Source organism: Sinohyriopsis cumingii, chromosome 4 (genome assembly GCF_028554795.1).
Source record: "Sinohyriopsis cumingii isolate HCF-2022 chromosome 4, ASM2855479v2, whole genome shotgun sequence".
Taxonomy (NCBI): Eukaryota; Metazoa; Mollusca; class Bivalvia; order Unionida; family Unionidae; genus Sinohyriopsis; species Sinohyriopsis cumingii.
Window position 1 is genome coordinate 59595056 of NC_142964.1, and position 22599 is coordinate 59617654.

A 22599-nucleotide genomic window follows, 5' to 3' on the forward strand; every position below is an offset into this window, starting at 1 on the left:
TCAGTATGAAGCAGCATCCTGAATTTGAATGAAATCCAACAGCAATTAAGGAAGTTAAGATGCAGAAATGAAACTGTGATAGATGGGTGGAAGGAGGGATGGTCAGGCTTATTATGACATCCTTCCTTTACCATTAAAAGTTGGAAAAGGCAAATCCTTTGTAAAGTAATGCTACTGAAACAAAAGGTGTAAGCTGGGAAAATAACTCCTGTAAATCAAATTGTAAGCTGGGACAATAACTCCTGTAAATCAAGTTGCAAGCTGGGACAATAACTCCTGTAAATCAAGTTGCAAGCTGGGGCAATAACTCCTGTAAATCAAGCTGTAAGCTGGGACAATAAATCCTGTAAATCAAGTTGTAAACTGGGACAATAACTCCTGTAAATCAAGTTGCAAGCTGGGACAATAACTCCTGTAAATCAAGTTACAAGCTGGGACAATAACTCCTGTAAATCAAGTTGCAAGCTGGGTAATAACTCATGTAAATCAAGTTGCAAGCTTGGGCAATAACTCCCATAATCAAGTTGTAAGCTGGGACAATAACTCCTGTAATCAAGTTGCAAGCTGGGGCAATAACTTCCATAATCAAGTTGTAAGCTGGGGCAATAACTCATGTAAATCAAGCTGTAAGCTGGGACAATAACTTCTGTAAATCAAGCTGTAAGCTAGGACAATAACTCCTGTAATCAAACTGTAAGCTGGGGCAATGACTCCTGTAAATCAAGCTGTAAGCTGGGACAATAACTTCTGTAAATCAAGCTGTAAGCTGGGACAATAACTCCTGTAATCAAACTGTAAGCTGGGGCAATGACTCCTGTAAATCAAGTTGCAAGCTGGGACAATAACTCCTGTAAATCAAGTTGTAAGCTGGGACAATAACTCCCATAATCAAGTTGTAAGCTGGGGCAATAACTCATGTGATCAAGTTGCAAGCTGGAGCAATAACTCCCATAATCAAGTTGTAAGCTGGGGCAATAACCCCTGTAAATCAAGTTGCAAACTTGGGCAACAACTCCCATAATCAAACTGTAAGCTGAGGCAATCAAGTTTAAATCAAGTTGCAAGCTGGGACAATAACTCCTGTAAATCAAGTTGCAAGCTGGGGCAATAACTCCTGTAAATCAAGCTGTAAGCTGGGACAATAAATCCTGTAAATCAAGTTGTAAACTGGGACAATAACTCCTGTAAATCAAGTTGTAAGCTGGGGCAATAACTCCTGTAATCAAGTTGTAAGCTGGGGCAATAACTCCTGTAAATCAAGCTGTTCAATGCTGAACTAACTGAGGGTGCTATTAATATTAAGATGCATGTTAACATATTGTTGACATCCAAACATTTTCTAGAATGATATGGCAGATGCCCAAGTCAGGTGGATGGCTAATCGTGAGGTACAGTTCATGTCAATGATGTTGTGGATCACTGGAAACTGAACTATGTTTTTTTCATCTTAGGTCTCTCATAAACAGAAAGCAGCACATAACATTGGTGGAAATTCAAGAACCTTTTGTGTAACTAAGCAGCAGTGATGAAATTTACAAAGAAAAGCTATCAGAACCCATATCTCTGAATGAAGACAGAAAGGCTGGAGATCAAATTCTTTTGAGGTCTTGTCAATATAAAGCTGCATTGGTTAAAATCCAACAACTCACCATGAAGAAACCAAACTGACGACAGACAAACAACATGATTACCACAGTGCTCCACTAACTTTGTCAGGTGGGACCCTAACTATGGTCACTGTGTCTGTTATATTGGGAGATGATATGAACCGGATTTTAATTTCAGACAAATTGCTTACTGCAATCTTTTTTTAAAAGATCTTGTTGAAAAGACAAGATTTTAAAAGTGACAATTGTGACAGCTATTGTGTGAGATTTGATCAGCCTTGTCTTCCTTTTTAGTCAAACAACATGTTATAAAAAAAATGTTTTAGTGTAAACTCCATGTTGATACGAACATTCTTTCCTGATATATATTAATTTTAGGTACACTCTTAAAATGTTCCATTGCAAAAACCAGTCATTTCTTCTTATACACCACTGAATTATGGACTAACTTGCGCGAACGACTTACCTCTGAAACTGAAGAACTTTGACAAAATGCAAGAATTACTTACCTCAGACACAGAAGAGTTTGATAGGAAGTGATCCTATGAGCATTGGCACTTTTTTATTTTGCAAGACATCATAACAAAGGCAAGAAGTTATGTGCATGAAACAAATTTGTCAGATATTAACATATACATACGTGTTTGCCAAGCTCAGGCTGGCTGGCATAGTGATAATGCACAAAACATTATAGTTAACAGCCAGACAGTAAACAGTGATGAGGAAGAGTAGTGGCATTAGTGGTGATAACATAATTATCAGGATGACCTCTGTTGCAGCAATTTTGACAAGTCAGAATATCACTATTTTTAAACAGGATCAACTACCATTATATATAGTAAGAAGCCTATCTGTTTCAAATCAAGATCCACTGATAGTAAGTAGATGGAATATACACTGAACAAAGTCCGTCCATTATAACTGTTGGAATTCTACTTTATTTGTTAGTTAACTGATAAAACATTGCATTATGTGATAGGGAGTGTTCTCTTTAAACATGTTATGTTCCAAATAATGTTGTCCACTTCTGTAAATAAAACAGCTTTAATTTAATTTGTGAACTGAAAGGTCAACTAAAGTGACATCGGAACAGTGTCAGATCTCCAATATGTCAGAGATCTCGATATTAGTCAACCAGATTGACAAAGAAGTATTTTAGTGTCAACCCTTATTGATATGACTGTTCGTTAAAGAATAACAAGATTTTGAAGATAACCATACAGGTGATCAATTTTTATGTTAGATCTGCACCATTTTCATTTATGACCAACTAGATATCAAAGACATCCAATCTGCCTATTGTTTCAACCTACAAGCCTGAAATTGTTGCAACTGATGTATAAAAAGTCTTTAAGTGAAAACCTTATGTCAAGATTGATTATGGTCCAAAGACAAACTTCGACCTGTGGGGGGGCAGTCAGCTTAGTTTGATTCTGCATAAAAGTAACTTTAATGCACAATGCAGTGTGAAAAATAATATTTTAGACAAAATCTGAACAAACTAATTTTAAAAACAGATCAATTTGGTTTTACAAACATTAAGTTGTGATCAATATTTGTGCTTACAAAAATTCCAAGGGATTGATGTTTTGAAAAGAATTACCAGGAATTCAAGACCAAATCATTTCTTCTTTTTAATAACTGACAGTACTGAAACTAACTATTCCTGAGCAACAACATTTTCAAATTACTTATTGTGGCAGCTATACTAGATGTAAGATCATCATCATTTTTGTTTAGGACAAACAAGGCTACAGTTGAAGACATTTGTTATGAACATATTTTGAACTAGTTGACAAGATATTTTCAATATGTTAATTGTAGCAGCCATATTTTATATCATAATTAATCTTCATGTGAAAATCAAATGCTGACATGACTTTCCATCTAGAAGGAGTAGCTATAATATTTAATGATGACCACTGTGGGGGTCATATTGGATATCAGATTTGCACATTTCTTATTTAGCATGAAATGTATTTCATAAGAAGTCTTCTTGATATGGCTATCATCTAGAAGCAGTGATAATATTTTCAAGATCGCTGTAACTGGCGGCCATAAAGGATATAATATCAGCACATATTTTATTTCAGACCAAGTAGCCACCATATGTATTCCAGCAAAAACCCTCTGCTGAAAAGAGTTTTAGTTCAGAAGTTGTACCAATAAAAGGATTTTTAAGATGGCTGATGTGGTCAGATCACAACTCGACATTATAAGAAGTCTTTCAATGAAAATATTCCAGGTTGATATGACCATTCATTCAGGTGAGGCAGCAAAAACAAGATGTCTAGTTGGCCCCTACAGTGAGCATATTGGATATCCAGACAGCACCATTATCATTCAGAACTAACTAAATGTCATAAATAGTCTGGTAACTCATTAACCCCTTGTGCCTTGTTTAAGCATCAAGAGATAGTACCCTATTTCTGAACTCTGTAACATCAAGGTCATTTAAGATACACTAAAGTGGGTGGTATTACAGAAAAGTAGAGAGATGTGGATCTACAATGGTACCAAATAATCTAGACTTTCTTGTTGCATTACCAAATACAGAAGAAAAACATTTTTTTCAGACCCAATTCTTTTACACCCAAAATTTGCTCGTGGTCGGAATTCAATTTTGTGCTTGGATTTTATAGTTTTTGGCCTTAGATCTAAGGCAGACCAGTCTGAACTCCACAGAGACAGGAGACCCTTTGCAAAAAGTGGGATAATATGGGGATTTGGAGTAAAAAAAGGGACCAGGACATGACAATGATGGGTCCAATAACCAAAAAAAAACAAGAACTCCAGCTTTTACCCTTTTGCATATGTGCAAGCGTAATAGCCATTGAAAAACAATGTTTCTAACACATATAGGAAGCAGGCACGATTAAAATCTCTTGCAAGCCAATCTATTTGAATGTATTCAGAAATAACCCCCAAAATGTGTTTCCTACTCGCATTTCAGGCGAAAATGACAAAAATCTCCTGGAGTTAATGATTTAATGCAAGCTCCATGTGAAAAAAGAAATTTCTGTTCAGGAGGAGATCCAAAATGGCTGCCATGGCGATCATGCTGGATGTCACATGAACTCCAATTTCATTTAGGACCAACTAGATGTCAATGAAAGTCTTAGTGAAAACAGCATGTTGACATGATCATCCATTACGAAAGAGTAGAAATAAAAACAAATTTTAAGATGGTCACTGTCGTGACCATATTGGATATCCCTTTACCTCACAGAGTTTATGTCTTTTCAGCCCTCCGATACACATGTAGCTAAGTTACTCAGTGCAGTGCGCTATAAATAGAACACCTGTTACCTATTCGACTCCATTCACATAGGCTGCCTGTTAACTGTTAAGCAGTGTAGTGTATGTTACGTTTAACAGCAATTTTAACCATTTTACATTTTTGGTACACATCTCTTATGTATGGTAAAATTTAAGAGTAAAGTCCGATCATTAAAGCTGTGTAATTATTTTTCACGGAAGAATTTTTTATGTGCTTAAAATCTTGAGAGAACTTGTTCACCATCAAGTCAGAGAAGCCGCGTGACCAACCGTAGCTGCCATTTCTCATATTCGAAATTTACAAGTTCTTTGTCTGTGTCTACATCACTAAGTCATCTGAATTCGATAATTTATAAAAACTAATTGCTACCTACTTCAATATCAAAGCCTTTACCTAAGTTATTGAAGCTTTTATAATTGTGATTCTAATCGTGAAAAGTACTGAACGAAATCCGTGACCTCCATTTTGGAGAGTGGAGATTTCGACCCAGTTACTTTAAATAGCAGATTTCAACCTGAGCATAAACAGCGACTACGTGATCTGACGTAAAGGTCATTCACAGCAATGAATGAAGTATCTAATAGGGTGATTTCCCCAAAGGTGGCGCAACGAAAACTCGCTATAAATGGCCAATGTTTACAGCAGGCGTCAAAAGGCCGTTCCATGTGAATGGAAAATAGGTGTCAAAATGCGCTTCCATGCAAATGGAGTAAAGGCGTCTAAAGGCGCTTCCATGTGAATGGAGTAGAGGCATCCAAAGGCGCTTGCATGAGGTAAAGGGATATCTAAGTGGAACCATTTTCTCTTAGGCCCAACAAGACATAAAAAGTTTTCTGGTGAAAATCCTATGTCAGGGTGAATTTATGTCCAGGTGGAGTACCAAAATGATGATGCTCAGACATCCAGTATGGCCATCATAACAGCCATCTTGTAAATCTTCACCACTTGCCCTGAATAGATGGGCACATCATCCTATGGGTTTTCTCTAAAAGACTACATAGTCAAAAAATTACAATATAATGCAAATTATAAGGGGAAAAAAGTTATAAAAGTAGAATATCATATTCTTAGAAAATCTTAACACTATTCCCTCTGAAAGGATGGTTATATCAACAAGGAATTTTCACTCAATGACTTCTTATGCTGTCTAGCTGGTTTCAAATGGAAAAGGTGCTCATCTGGTGTGGTCACTGCAAGAGCCATCTGGAAAACATTGCTTTTCATTTATGACTAATTCAGCCTTGGGATGAATGTCTGTGTGTGTGTGTAAAGTTTCATAGCAATCCTCCATATAGTTTTGGTAGGGTTGTGATAACAAACTCCTGATTAGGGAGATAAGATGATGGATAACAGGTCATTACTTAAACTCTTCTGGTCAATGAACAGTAGAGCTAAACATATTCATTTATACTTAAGCAAATGTATATTGAATATTAATACCTTTCTTTTATCTTTGAGAATTATAGGAACAAAACACGGACAGAGACCTACACTCACATGGAGCTAGGAAGGAAGGAACAGACATGCGACATGGTCCGGAAAAATAGAGATACAACACAATAGAAACCAATCTATACTAACACCTATACTGTCACTCAGCTGTATAGGAAATAAAAATTTTGGCAACCCTTTTCAGAAACATAATAACTAAATAAAAGTAGCCAAGTTCAAGAGAATGAAGTAAAAAATAAAGTAAACACGGAGCTCTCTCAAACACAGCTGACCTCAGCAGAATATAGATTTGCGAAGAATGACACACACATAGCACACACTAAAACAATAGGTTTTATTTCCCTAAAAACATTATTACACCGTTACTTCGCCCAAAATTCAAAATTCTTATTCTAAAAACTTGGAAATATAAATATGTACAAAATCTAGAAGATCCATGTTATTAGGATCGCAGGACAACTGGGGAAGAATTCGATATAGACGGCTGTCCCAACATGAACACAACTATAGCACGAACAAACATATAGCACATTCACACATAGCAAACACGGTACATAGGTGACCTTTAGCCAAGGTAACAAAGATACTAGGAGAGGGACTCCGAGTCAGGTGATCGAAACCGACTCAGAAGAACAATCCTATAGAATACACTAGGAAATAAATACCCCGTCAAAAATTCATTTAAAATTTTTGATCAAAATTCTGTTTCAATTAAAAAACAAAGCAACATATCTGGTGGACTCTGTGAAACATAAAAATGCTTTTATTCTTTGGCTGGGGGGGGGAGGCATCTGTCTGGTGCCCCTCAAAAAAAAAATAAAAATAAACACATTCAGCTGTACATGTATTTTATTTATCCAAAATGAAAAAAAATACAAATTAAACTGATAGAAACATATTCTAGTTCTTTCTTACATAAAAACTCATGACTTACAGTACAGATTTATAGAACTAGTTTTTATATATAAAAAAATAGTGGTAAAAATAAGACTTGCAAGCTGATAGTGTATATACCTGCTTACAGGTCAAGGCAAACTACAAACAACAAAGATCCTAACATGATGTAGCATAATGTGACTGCAGATCAGGGTCTACATTGTTGTTCTACTGATCACTCCTAACAAACTGCAAAGACACCAGTCTGCCAGTGCATTATACAATGGCAGATCTGGAATATGCAGTTGGACTCGACTTATAAGCAAGTATCGTATGGTATTTGTCAACTTGTGAAATATGCAAGCACTTATAAAGTGGAAGTTTTTAGTATCTGCCTCTACAAGAATAATATCATGGCTTGTAGGAGGAGTAATATGGCCTGTTGGTGTAAAGATTGGGATGCAGGATTATAATGTGAAAAGGATTACCACTGAGATATAGAAGCAGTTTGAAAATGAATCAATTTTTTAGATCCATTCATTAAATTCTTCCACGTTTGTTCTGTTTTTGTCTATGATTCAAAACTTTACATTTTGCATTAGTACTGTTTTCTTTACAAAATCTAATCATCATTTCATTTGCATCCATCCATTCTTCATCTGTGTTCATTCTACATTTTATATACATTAGTTCTGCATTCCATTAGTATTTGTTCTTCATTTGCTCTGCATCCCATTGTTACTTGTTCTTCATTTGTTCTGCATTCCATTGGTATTTTTTCTTCATTTACTCTGCATTCAATATTTGCACTCATAAAATTACCGCTTTCAGGGTCTGTATCATATCAAATCTATTAATTAAAACCCATTATAATAACCAGGGGAGGTGAAAATTTCAGACTAATACATAATTTAAAATATATCTATATATGGGTAAGAACCAGCATAAACTCTCCAACACCATAAATATTAGTCAACCAGTTTTAAAGGAAAATTCTGCACATTTGTTTTTAAACAAAATTATTTCACTCTGGGCAAATGAATTTTCTTTTTAATTTTCCAGCCTTGTAAACCTTTGCAAATTATGGAATAATGCATTTGAACAAGGACACAAAATATGCACATAAGTGCTATATGGCAGCTTCCTGCTGCAACACCCTGCCAAATAGGCAGATATACTATAGACAGGTGAATACCCAGAGCAAGTGATCAGTGACACATTTTGTGTCACCAATCTTTCTTCCAATTAGCTGGCTTAACAATTCAGAATGATATATATGTACTTGGTAATGACCTGAGGCATTACAAGAACCAAATCATACAATTCATTTGCAACTTACAGTACATGCCAAGTTTATCCATCACATAATATACTGACAGGTAAGAGTATCCCATCTACAGGCTCCCCATACATGTACTGTGATATAGAATATGCCTATGATAAGAGTATCCCCATACAGGCACTGTAATACAGAATATGCCTATGATAAGAGTATCCCCATACAGGCACTGTAATACAGAATATGCCTATGATAAGAGTATCCTCATACAGGCACTGTAATACAGAATATGCCTAAGATAAGAGTATCCCTATATAGGCACTGTAATACAGAATATGCCTATGATAAGAGTATCCTCATACAGGCACTGTAATACAGAATATGCCTAAGATAAGAGTATCCCTATATAGGCACTGTAATACAGAATATGCCTATGATAAGAGTATCCTCATACAGGCACTGTAATACAGAATATGCCTATGATAAGAGTATCCTCATACAGGCACTGTAATACAGAATATGCCTATGATAAGAGTATCCTCATACAGGCACTGTAATACAGAATATGCCTATGATAAGAGTATCCTCATACAGGCACTGTAATACAGAATATGCCTATGATAAGAGTATCCTCATACAGGCACTGTAATACAGAATATGCCTAAGATAAGAGTATCCCTATATAGGCACTGTAATACAGAATATGCCTATGATAAGAGTATCCTCATACAGGCACTGTAATACAGAATATGCCTATGATAAGAGTATCCTCATACAGGCACTGTAATACAGAATATGCCTATGATAAGAGTATCCCTATATAGGCACTGTAATGCAGAATATGCCTACGATAAGAGTATCCCCATACAGGCACTGCTATACAGAATATGCCTACGATAAGAGTATCCTCATACAGACACTGTAATACAGAATATGCCTACGATAAGAGTATCCCCATACAGGCACTGTAATACAGAATATGCCTACGATAAGAGTATCCCCATACATGCACTGTAATGCAGAATATGCCTATGATAAGAGTATCCCCACACAGGCACTGTAATACAGAATATGCCTATGATAAGAGTATCCCTATATAGGTACTGTAATACAGAATATGCCTACGATAAGAGTATCCCCATACAGGCACTGAGATACAGAATATGGCTATGATAAGAGTATCCCCCTGTAACAAGCACTGTGCTACAGACTGTGCCTGTAAAAAGAATATCCCACTACAGTCACAGAGATACAGAATATGCCTATGATAAGAGTATCCCTGAAAAGCACTGTGATACAGAATATGCCTGTAATAAGAGCATCCCCCTACAGGCACTGAGATATAAAATATGCCTATGATAAGAGTATCCCCCTACACGCACTGAGATACAGAATAAGACGATGAAAAGAATATACACACACAGGCACTGTGATACAGAATATGCCTATGTCCCCTCCTGAATATCATAAGATGTGACTAATGGAGGAAGCCTTTTTGACTTGTGATGCATCTCAAGATGATGTTCACACAAAGAATGTCCTGCAGACTTTAAACAAGTTAGGCGTATAAAAAAAATTGACATTGTGTATTAAAGATTTCTTGTCATTTGCCTTTGTATTAAATTTGTATGCCTAAGCCTGTACATGCTTTCTATTGATGAAGAACAGGAAGAACAATATTTTTAAGATGGCTGCTGTAGTGGCCATTTTGGATGTCAGATGAGCACCATTTTCTATTAGGGCCAACTAGACATACAAAGTCTTTCAGTTACAACCCATGTTGATATCACTATCCATTCAGGAGGGATAGTGACAAGAAAATTGAAATATAGAGCTGATGTGGTGGCCATATCAGATGTCTTAACTGTACCATTTTCATTTAGACCAAGTAGACGTTTTGATCAATGTATGTGCTCTCAAAACTCACTTATTTCGACTGCAAGAACAAACTTAAAGACCTAATAATGTTTCCTACCTTAAATACTTTCAGCATGTTTTTTATGTTTTCTAATTTCATGGTGTTTGTAGTTGTAATCATATCATTATATATGTTTTTGATCTCATAGGTGTTGTCTAATGTTGTAAAGCGCTTAGATCTTCTAAAGATTAGGCGCTATACAAAGTCCTCATTATTATTATTATTATTATTATTATTATGTGCAGTTTCATTGTAATCCTCCAAGCATTTTAGGAGAAGTGGCAATAACAAACTTGTGCTAATGGACTAATGTATGTTGGGGTGGGTGGGGGACAGATGACAGACAACATATCTTACCATAAGCTCTTCTGATCTGTGACCTGTGGAGCTAAAACAATTTACAATCAAATCTACTAGTAATAATACACCCTTTTTAAAGCACAGTTCAAGGAAGTCTTAAAAGAACATGTACCTTTTTATCACTGAGAAAGACTTGTTGTTGTTGTTGTTGTAGGGTTTAATGCCATTTTTCAGCACAAGATAGGCTATACATGGCGGCCAGTATTAATGGTGGAGGAAGAACCCAGGAAAACCCCTGGAAAGAACCACCAACCCACGAGAAGCTAGAAAGACTTGTATTTAAAATATTCCAACAAGTCTGTCATTTTAAATTATTTAATAATGTTAAGTCTCATTATAACTATTTCTCGTGAGCCAGGAGCAAAAATAAACTAAGAAAAATTAAGTAACAATAATAAAACCAAACTGACCAAGTGAATTGGATCCATGCCCATATTATGTTGTTGTGGGGTTTAATGCCATTTTTCAGCACACAATAGGCTATGCATGGCGGTCAGTATTAATGGTGGAGGAAAAACCCGGGAAAACCCCGGGAAGAACCGCCGACCCACGAGAAGCTACTGGCATGCTTTCTCACATATCCACATTTGCCGAATTCTGGACTTGAACTCATGCAGACAGAGGTGAGATGGCAGTGATCTGTAACGGAGAGCGCTTTAGACCACTCGGTCACTCGGGGCCCTGTCCATATTATGAGGGACAGTGGTATAAAGAGGGGTTTTATAATAAGGGACGTATGCATAATGACTGCAATTATTCTAAATTAAAATAGTCACAGTTCATCATGTTAATGAGGACTAATTGTATAGTGCTGATAAAGAAAAACAAGCATTATAAATCTTCTGACTATACAGTATCCACTACAGTTTGTCAAAGAAAAAGAAAATTGCCAACTCCTTGTGAGTATATTACTATTTAGAAGAACACTTCGGTAGCCTAACTGATCTGAGCATCCACCTTGAATGTGGGAGGCAGCAGGTTCAAACCAGAGCGGAGTCATCCCAAAAACTTACAAAAATGGTACAAGCAACTGCCTCACTTGGTGCACAGCATTAAGAGGTTAGTGTTAGAACTGGTCAGCTTGGTGTCAGGATAATTTGACCGGGTTGGACATGATGTCTGCTGCTGGATGCCCCAGTACTAGACATTACTATAAACTGCCACAGTGCAGACATTGTAGTGATATGACTCAAATTGTTGAAGAAATATTTAAAAATCAAAAATCACACACACGCGCACAAACACTTAATAAATTTGGATCTAATTCTAATTTTAAAAACCAGAGACCATTTTTTTCCTGGCTCATTTATAATTTTAAAATGATTTTCCAAATGTATACCTTCAACACAACTACCTTTGTCGAACATGCTATACATGACCCACTGCTCTAAACCTTCAGGCTAAATTTAGGACATTTCAAGGACAACTTCAACAATCACTGATCAAACCCATGAACTTGAAAATCTGTTGAAGTGGTCTATTTAATCTGAGTTGAATAGGATTATCAAAATCGTTTACCTATCAGAGGGGAAAAAAATTTGGTGGATATTTGCCAAAATTGTGTACTGACTGATCTAATAACATATACATCATCTGAGATATACAACCTTCTCATTATCATCTAGCCTCAATTAATTAAATTACTTTTATATGGAGTCATCTAATTTTATAACACTAAAATATTGTTGTCCTTTTAATTTTGAGCTAACTACTTCAAAAGATGATGAAAAGGGTGAATATATATCATTAAGTTGTAATCTTTGAGTGCATGAGTACTCAAAGAACCATGTATGTATGTATGTATGTATGTATGCATGTATATATGCATGTAGCTGTGTGTGTGTGTGCATGTGTGTGCGTGTGTGTGTGTGTGTTAGGGTTTAGCAGCAGATCAGCACAATAATGGTTATATTGTGCAAATTAACTGTAAAGTTCTAAAATGTCACAGGACCAAGGATTGAAACTGGAAATGCTGACAAATGTTTCCTTTGACTAGGAATCACAACTAACAAGCATATTCAGTGCATATTTCTCCCTGCGAATCAGTAAGGTCCATAAAATGCACAATCATGAAGTGTAACTGTGAGCTGTAAGACAGTACTGTAAAGTTGCTGCACATGCATCAAACTTATGCAAATTTTACAATAAGTAACAAGTATAGTGTTATATATTTACCACACTTCAGTAATTTAAAACAGGTGTTAGGTCAGAAAGCAAATGGGCAAATGTAACTGAAACCTAACATACTTATATATGACCAAGCTGACTTTGAAGATAGGACCCTAATATAGTACACAACACACATTTTTATAATGATATATATATATATAGTTACAACAAGTTTCATCGCTTCATCTCAGATAGTTAACCAAACTGAGTGGAATGGAAAGTGTATAAAGAAAAATTCAACATATAAAACGATGACAGTGACCTTGAAAATGAAACCCCCAATGTGGAACATAACATATAGCTAATGATGACATCAATGCATACCAGGTTCAAAAGCTTGATGAAAAACAAAATAAAGTTTGATGTAAAATGTAAAATATTGAGCTGTGACCTTGATAGGATCCCCAATGTTGTATACAATACCCCCTCTAGTGGTGATACACATGCATCCCAACTTTCATGTCACATTACCTTAAACCTCTTTTATGTTACAGAACAGAAGAGACAGTGTGACAGAAAAAAAATATGAAGTGGTGACCTTAACCTTGAAAACAGAAACCCTAAACAGGCATGCAACACAACTTCTAGTGATGATGTACATGCATACTAATTTTTGTCCCTTGGCTTTAAAACTGAAAGAGAAAGTGTGATGGAATGAAAAATGTTTATGGTATGTGTACCAAGTTTCATTCGTTATCTCAAGTGGCTTTCATGTTATCAAGTGACTTGGAAAGTGTGATGGAAAACAGCAGCAGAGAGGGTGAACAGACCATAGAATTCCGACAAAACAAATAAAACAAACAAATAAATCATCTCGTAGAAAGGTCCAGATTTTACAAATGAACTTTCCTTGAGATGTTTATTTTTGCAATGACCGATTGTGCTAATAAAACCTCAGTTCGAAATAGTAGCTGAAAAAATAAAGTACTCTACGTGTTTATTTATTTCTTGTTTATTTTTTTGACGACCAACGTTGGTAGGTACCCTCTCTGCTGCTATTAATTTACCACCATACCAAGTTTGATGAATATTTTTCAACGCGTTCTCGCTGTCGTTTTTCCTCATCTGTTTCATCTTCATCTGAATCTTCTGAATTTGTTCTATGTTTCAAGTAATATTCAAGTTCTGATGGTGGTTTTTCTATTTTTGGATTTATGTTCTTTCTTTTTCTGTAATAGTTCATCAAACTTCTGTATTCCTCTTCTGCTGATATTAATTAAATTATTATGTTATAATAAAATGATACATCCAGAATCTCATACTGCAAGAACAGCACGAGAACGATTAGAAACAATTAAAAAATTTCTTCCTGTCAGAGACTCATTTAGAAAAAATCTGCAAGCGCAGCAAGAATCAAAAGTTGAGTACGAAGAAGACACTAAAAAACTATTTAAACCCGTCACTGCAGCTACTAAGAAAGCTGTAGCGGCTGTTGAAAAAACTATATGGGGAGATATTAAAGAGGAGGATAAGAAGAGGAAAAAGGGTATTTTTCCGGTATTAGAACAAACTGCAGTGCAGGCTGAAAAAATAGCAGCGAGAACTAAACAGACAAAGAAGATTTTACGAGACCTTCCAACTGGCATAGCCGGGAAAATAGCTGCGGCTCAGCCTCCACCTGTTGGTGAGGAAATACCTTCAAGTATTGAAGAACCTCGTACTGAAGTCGCCGATGTGAGAAAAAAACTTGCATCTAAATTCAAACCAGCAGAAGAAAACGTAGAATTAATTGCAAAATTTAACGAAGGAGTTGTCGAGGAAATTAGAAAAATTGAAAGAAAGAGATTACCTGAAGCAATATTAAATAGTATATCTAATAAATCTAGTATTTTAAAACCCCGTTATGAAAAAATAAATGATGATAATTTCATTAAATGGATATATCGCATATATTACAACAAAAAACAAGCTAGAGGTCCAGAATTTGAAAGACTTAAAGAGGAAGTAAAAAGAATTAATAGAGAGAGATAGGAAATACTAAAACAAGGAGAGTCCTCCCAGTATCAGCTTCCTCCACCTCTGCGACAAATAGAACAACAACAATCTTCTTCGCCACAGCAAAGGTTGAAGTCGGAAATTAAAAAGACTAAAGAGCTAATTAAATTACTACCCCCGAAGAAAATTCCTGCACCGGATGTAACATTTACACCGACAGGTTCACCACATGGATTTCGAGAAGGTTCACCCCCGGCCACCACTGAAGTACTTACTCCGGTAATGCAACCACCAGTATTTAAACCACCTCAAGATGAACCTAAAACAGGATCTGGTTTATGTCCTGATAATATCATCAATGACGTATCACGGTTAGAAGTTCTCATAGGAGGAAAACGTGCTGGAAATAACTCACCAGAAATAACTAATGAAGCAGCTGATATTTGTCGGCGACTATTTCAAGGTGGTATCATGGATATCGGCGTTTACCGAGAACTTATTGATGAGCTCGTTGATGACTAGTTGTTAGATAAATGGTAAATAAAATAAGATGATTGTGCATGATAATCATCGTAAACCCACACAGGTTAGAGCGGTAAACTCACGATTACCAATCTATAGTGTTATTTACGGAAATGGACTTGGTGATGTCATTCGAGGATTATTCACGAGGATAGCTCCAAAAGTAGCACCAGTTGCAAAACAATTATCGATGAAGGCTATTGATATTGTTCGTGATAAAGCTCCTGGTGCAATTGTCAATGTTGCTGGTAAGGCGTTCTCGGCGATCAAGGAAAGACTAGCACGATTATTGCGACGAAAACAACAACCACCGGTGAAACTGGCAAGTACTGAGGTGATGCCCTCTGACGTAAGTAAAATAATAAATCAGGCTGCAAATCAAAAACTAGCGGCGATATCTGAAGAAGCAGAAAAAAATATAACAGCAAATTTAATAGTAGGAAGTGGTCTTCGTCGACGATGATCATCATTTGGAAAAATGGTAACTATAATAAAAATGTTCAGGCGCGAATCAGACCCAGCATTTGATATGGAGGCACCTGTCCTTAAGTACGAGTCAGTACGTGATTATCAATTTTATTCTTATGACGCAAGACTACCAAATCAGCGAGGGAGAATCGAATTACAGGTTCATGATACAAGTAGATATTTCTTGCCCGCTGAAGCGTTTATTGAAGTAGAAGGTAGACTTGTAAAGGATGATGATACGGCATATGGTGCCAATCTGCGTGTTGGTTTTGTCAACAACGGAATTATGGCACTGTTTGATAGCGCCACATACATGATTGATGGAAAAAATATTGAATCAATTCAGAAGGATGTTGATGTTGCTACAACAATAATTGGTCTGGCGAGATATTCTGACGACTTTACAAGATCAGCTGGTCCAACAATGATGTTCGCTAAAGATATCACCGACAACGCCAACCATAATCAGTATATCAAGTTACTTTCACCACAGGGTGTTTCTGTTGCTAATCAGGCAGAAGGCGCCAACCCAGACCGTGAAGCTAGACCAGGTGCTGATTTTGAAATCATAAAAGATATTGCCCCGACTTACAACTTAGGGTTTGCAGCACGCCGAACAGCGCTGTCGGGAAATAATAGAAATTTTTCGTGTGCAATTCCATTATCTCACATCTTTGGATTTTGCAGAAATGTTAGAAAGGTCATCTTTGGAGCTAAACACACAATTGTGCTCGTAAGAAAAGGTGATGATAATGATGCAATCTGGCGAGGTGCTGGTGTTGCTGATGCTGGTAAAGTAGATATAACAAAACTTTCATTGTGGATGCCAGTAATGACTCCATCTATTACTGAGGAACAAAAATTACTATCTTTTATGGATCAAGGAGGTAAATCATTGCTATCATGGTTAACAGTAACCACAGATGCTGCTCAAAGCAATATTAATGGTTTATTTACATGGCATATAGCATCACAACAGGGTGTTTCTGCACCACGACATATTTTTATTGCATTGCAAAATATTAACCGGATAAATGATCAAGAACAATCACATATGGTATTTGATAACCTTGGAGTTAGTCAAGTTTCCTTACGGATAAATGGACATCAAGAACCATCCGAGGATATATTGTTAAATTATGCACAAAATCATGTAGCGCGCGCATATCATCGTTTGATGTCATTCATGGGACGTGATCAAAATATAGATACTGGTTTGCAAATATCACAACTAGATTTTACAGGTCTATATCCGATTTATTATTTTTCATTAGAACATCTTGATTTATCCAAACAATCTGTTGTTGATATACACTTTCGAGCTCATGTTACTAACCCACCAGCTGGTGGTGCCTTTTACAGAGCGATCGCGGTCATACTTAGCGACAAGGCCATGTAACTTGAAGGTGGCAGTGGTCGAATGAGGGTTGTTGATGCACCGGTGGAAAATCTTTAATCGTGTTATTTAGAAAAATATATTTTATATAAAAATGTCGTATAGTCATGTTAATGTTACTCTGACCCCGGGTCAGGTAAAAAAGCTTCAATCAAAAACCGCCAACAAATGCGGAACTAAAATATCACTAAAACGAGATCATATTAGTGGTGGTCCAAACAAATTATCGTTGACAAATAATCAGATTAAACATTTCAATAAGGCTCTGGAATCAAAAACTGGAGTTCAATTCCATCTCTCCCCGAGCGCCATCAAAGACATGGTTAAAACGGGTGGTATATTTCCACTACTTGCGGCCATTCCGGCATTAATAGCTGCAGCTGCTCCAGCCGTAGCAAAAGCGGCCGCGTTAGGTGCTGTTGGAACAGCCGCTGGAATGGCACTAAAGAAAGCAGCAGGGCGGGGATACAAAAAAAAGGGACGCGGTCTAAGATTACCGGGATCTCGTTGGGGGAGAGGCCTAAGGCTTCCAGGATCATTTCGTTAGACGTTCCAGCATCAAATTTTGATTTACTTGATGCTGCTAAAAAATTAAAAATATCCGCCTTTAGAGGTGTTTTTATGCGAGATCAATTACCGAAACAACCAAACAAACTAGAAACAGGTATTATTAATCTTGACAAACGTTCCGGACCCGATACTCATTGGGTATCATACGCGGTTGACCCGCGTGGAATTGTTTATTTTGATTTGTACGGGTTAGCTCCACCTGTTGAATTTATCAAGTATGTCGCTACCCACACAAACAATGACAGATCCGCCAATATGCGGCTGTGAAGTAATTAATGTATTCGACGCTATATCAAAATCATCCAGGCCACATAAAGTCGTGCATGATTATACAAGCAACCGATTTGTTGCGCGTAAAGCATTTTAAACAACGGATTTTATTATAATGGTTGATATTTACGGAAGATCTTCTACTAGTAAGAAAATAAAATCCGACGTTGATCTGTCAAAGTATGCGACTAAAGATGACCTCGCTGATATTATGAACCTGGCTGGAGTTGACCCAGATGAAGTTGTTATTTTTCAAGATCGATATGGTAAACTAAAAACCAGCAATATCAAATGGAATGATATAGTCCGGCGAGTACTTGGTGCAGTTACAGATAATATTCCCGTGTTTACTGACGGTGGTAGAATCAGAGATTCAAGTATGTCACTTAAAACCATCAGAGATGAAATTGCAAAAAGTGTTGCTAATCGCGTGAGAAACACCGGTGACACGATGACAGGTGAACTTAGCATGAACGGGAACAAAATAGTAGCTGTAACAGCTCCAAAATCTGACAACGACGTCGCAAACAAACTATACGTCGACGACGTGGATGGAAAACTATCCACGCTACGGGCCGAGTATGACGTTCACGTAACCGGTTTTACAAGGCTTCGAAGAAATTTTCAGAAAACCGATGATGCCATAAATAAGTTCTTTGGAAATCCTTCCGTCATTGACATGAAACTCGTTGATATCAAAAGTAACCTAGACACGATCAAACGAACACAACTAGACATCGTAGCGGGAATTCCTGAGATTATCAATAAAACCAATCTGATTAAAATTCCAGCTGCAATAACTCCCGGGCATATCACAAACATCGTATACACGGTATCATCGGGATTTGCAACATGGTCAAAACAAAATAATACCATCAAATATACCGCAACAGTCACTGGCGTGTACAGGCTGTCTGTGTTCAGTGCTGCAAAATTTGAAATATTTACAACGTTTCCATGGCGTCATTCCACAGACAGGTTTTCCGGGGTTGTATCTGTTATATTAAATATCGGAGCCGAGGAAATATTTATTCTGGAAGCAGCTGATAAGAAATTAACCGCAACATCCTTCTGGTGGTGTTTGGAATTTGTAGCTGAAACACCTCAATTGGTTACTGCATAAAAATATACATGGACGGTGCACAATACAGATACAATCAAGCGCGTGAATGGCAGGAGGCGCTAAAAGATCAAGTTGATCAATATACAGTAAAAGTAAAAAAATATCGACGACGATTGGTTATCGTTGATGTGATTGTTTATTCAGTATCCGCTGTTGTTGCTGGAACCGGTGTAATATTATCAGCGTTGACAACGATGGCACCAGTAGCTGTAACTTTTTGTATTTCAGCAGCAACAACTATTGCAGGTGTGCTTGGTATCATCACAAAAAAAATATGTACTTGTACGAACGAAAAATTATCCGATTACAAAATAAAATTACATACAGCGAGAGTAGCATACTCGAAATTATCCTCGTTGTTATCAGCGAGTCTCAGTGATGGAATTATATCTGATTTCGAATTTTCAATGATGACCAAAATATACGACGAAGGTATCGGTATTAAAGATACAAGTATCAATAATGACAGAATTACTCCAGCAGATCGTGACCAACACAACTCCGCCAAAGATAACGATGATCTCGGTAAGTTCAACTAATCCTGAATTTAGTGTTAATTTTCCTACTGCAATTCCAGTAAAAGAAATAGCACTAGCACAATTACGAGTATATTACAGCTGGCCAAATATCAGATCAAAATCATTTAATGGTACACCAGCAAATAATTCGCTTGTATTTGCTAACAAGAACAAACCCGATGGAACACCTGACTGGGTTGTTGTTGGAATACCAACCGGCAGTTATGAGATTGAAGAGATCAGTGAGGAATTTGCGCGTAGAATAAAATCAATAACAGGAAAGGAATCAAAAATATCAATAAACGTTCATGAGCCGACGTTGTCCTCGACGGTTGAAATAAACTCGCCTGATTATGCCGTTGATATTTATCAATCTTCAATCAGATCCGTGCTAGGATGTCCGGATGTTCCCCCGGTGTATGAAGGACCACCAGAACCAACGAGGGGTGATTTTATCACAGATGAAGCAAAATTTATGATAGTTCCTGAATATAGAGGTAAATATCCGTGGAGGGAGGACGTCATTTACGCTTTTACAAGTGCTCCTGATGGTGAAAAAATTCATATAATAATAGATGATGTACCTAATGGTCGTACAGGTGATTTAATATATCCACTCGTAGATGAAGAATTTATTAAATCATATTCTGATCCTGTTAATTTTGAATTTAAACAATCAATCAACAAACTACGAAATTTCTTTACTGATAGCTACAGCGATGACGTAAAACAAAAAATCATTGAGACGATAAAACATCTAAATCAGGTCATATCAGATATTAGACACGTTAATAAAACTATCATTGTGAACATGGTTAAATACGGAGATAAAATTATTGATAATTATAAAGCTAAACCATGGTTTCTCAATCATTACAAAATAACTGAACAACAATTACCAACATTTGTAATACCGGGGATTGATGCTAGAGAACTAGTAAAATTATTAAACGATCTTATCAACGAAAACTTCCCTAAAATACTCGATGCATGGAAAAAACTAGCACAACCTCCAACCGTTCTCAGATATGATAATGATCCACATGGCGGCGGAAGACACGTATCTCCGCGGATCGTTAATATAACACCGACGGTCGCGGTCAATCTGGTTTGTGACGTAAGCGATGGCAGCTATCAAATAGATCTCGGAAGATCAAATCAAGCTCAACAAGGATACATCCTGTACACGTTCACACCACAAGTTCCCCCTGGAAATTTAATCGTGCAAGAACCAACTAATCCCGTGTATTTGCGGTGTCACAATAATATGTTAACACGAATGAATTTTAAACTCACAGACCACCTTAATCGCTTGATTGACATACGTGAAGAAGAGCTTGTAATAAATCTGTATGTAAAGTCGTAAGACTTCCGTCGTAAGGACTTCCGTCTTAAGGATTTCTGTCTAAGGATTTCTGTCTAAGGACTTCCGTCTTAAGGATTTCTGTCTAAGGATTTCTGTCTAAGGACTTCCGTCTTAAGGATTTCTGTCTAAGGATTTCTGTCGTAGATCTTCAGAATCAAATTCGATCAACTTAAAAAAATATTTTATTATTACTGGCACAAATTTGTGTTTGGTACAAATTAATCGGCCTAGGCAACTAAAAAAGCTAGTCGATGAAAGTAAAATTAAAATTTCTATCACAAAAAAAATAATATTTATTAATTTTCCTGATTTTTACTGAAATTGTACAAATTACTTGATTTTGACTACCAACTACCCCCTCAGAAACATAAAAATGCACGAACTACTTGATTTTGACTACCAACTACCCCCTCAGAAACATAAAAATGCACGAACTACTTGATTTTGACTACCAACTACCCCGTCAAAATCAAGTAGTTCTAACCTTGTCAAATTGTTCCTAATAAATTTTATTTATTATAAATTAATTTTATTTATTAATAATATTATTTTTACTGAGGATTTATTTTTTTTTTACTAAAATACAACGAAATTGCTCAATTTTCCTGATTTTGACTACCAACTACCCCGTCAGAAATCAAGTAGTTCGTGCATTTTTCTTTGATTTTGACTACCAACTACCCCGTCAAAATCAAGTAGTTCGTGCATTTTTCTTGATTTTAGTAAAAAAAAAAAAATCCTCAGTAAAAATAATATTATTAATAAATAAAATTAATTTATAATAAATAAAATTTATAATAAATAAAATTTATTAGGAACAAATTTGACAAGGTTAGAACTACTTGATTTTGACTACCAATACACGTGGTCAGCGTTGACATGGACCCCAGTTACCAAAACTTTCATTTTCATTATCATCAGTAACGAGGTTACTCTGGGTCGTTTCACCAGTAACGAGGTTACTCTGGGTCGTTTCACCAGTAACGAGGTTACCTTGGATCGTTTCACCAGTAACGAAGTTACCTTGGATCGTTTCACCAGTAACGAAGTTACCTTGGATCGTTTCACCAGTAACGGGGTTACTCTCTGACATAATTTTTCTTAATAGTTTTATGCGAGTACTAATCGTTTTCTTTGCCTCATACTCGTGGGATAATAACGACTTAATTCTTTCTACGGCGGTAGAAAGAGGAACGAACTCCTTCACATGATCATCTTCTACGGTAGCTAGCGACTGAAACATTGCCGATTGAATCCGTTTCATGAGCCTGTATTCAGATGATAGTGTGTGTCCCCATGGTTTTACGTTCTTGTAAAATCTCAAAGTCAGAAACTATTTTTTCAGGATTAAGTTCATCAGATATATTAATTCCATCTTTTTTTAATTTTTTAATAGCGACAATTACATCATTGATATTTTCATGGTTCATTATATAATATATAAATCTTTAAAATAAAAAAAAAATATCCCAGAACCCCTTCGAGTTCGT

General features: G+C 36.5%; 1 protein-coding gene and 1 long non-coding RNA gene across 3 annotated transcripts in view; one reads left to right on the forward strand and one right to left on the reverse strand.

The window, feature by feature from the left end:
* Window positions 1–22599, reverse strand: part of LOC149801240 (sestrin-1-like) — a 194290-nt gene that overhangs the window by 121179 nt on the left and 50512 nt on the right. The window lies entirely within an intron of this gene.
* Window positions 3707–7772, forward strand: LOC149801241 (uncharacterized). The gene is made up of 2 exons (XR_016420447.1): window positions 3707–3874; window positions 6354–7772. It is a non-coding gene; the product is annotated as an uncharacterized LOC149801241 (long non-coding RNA).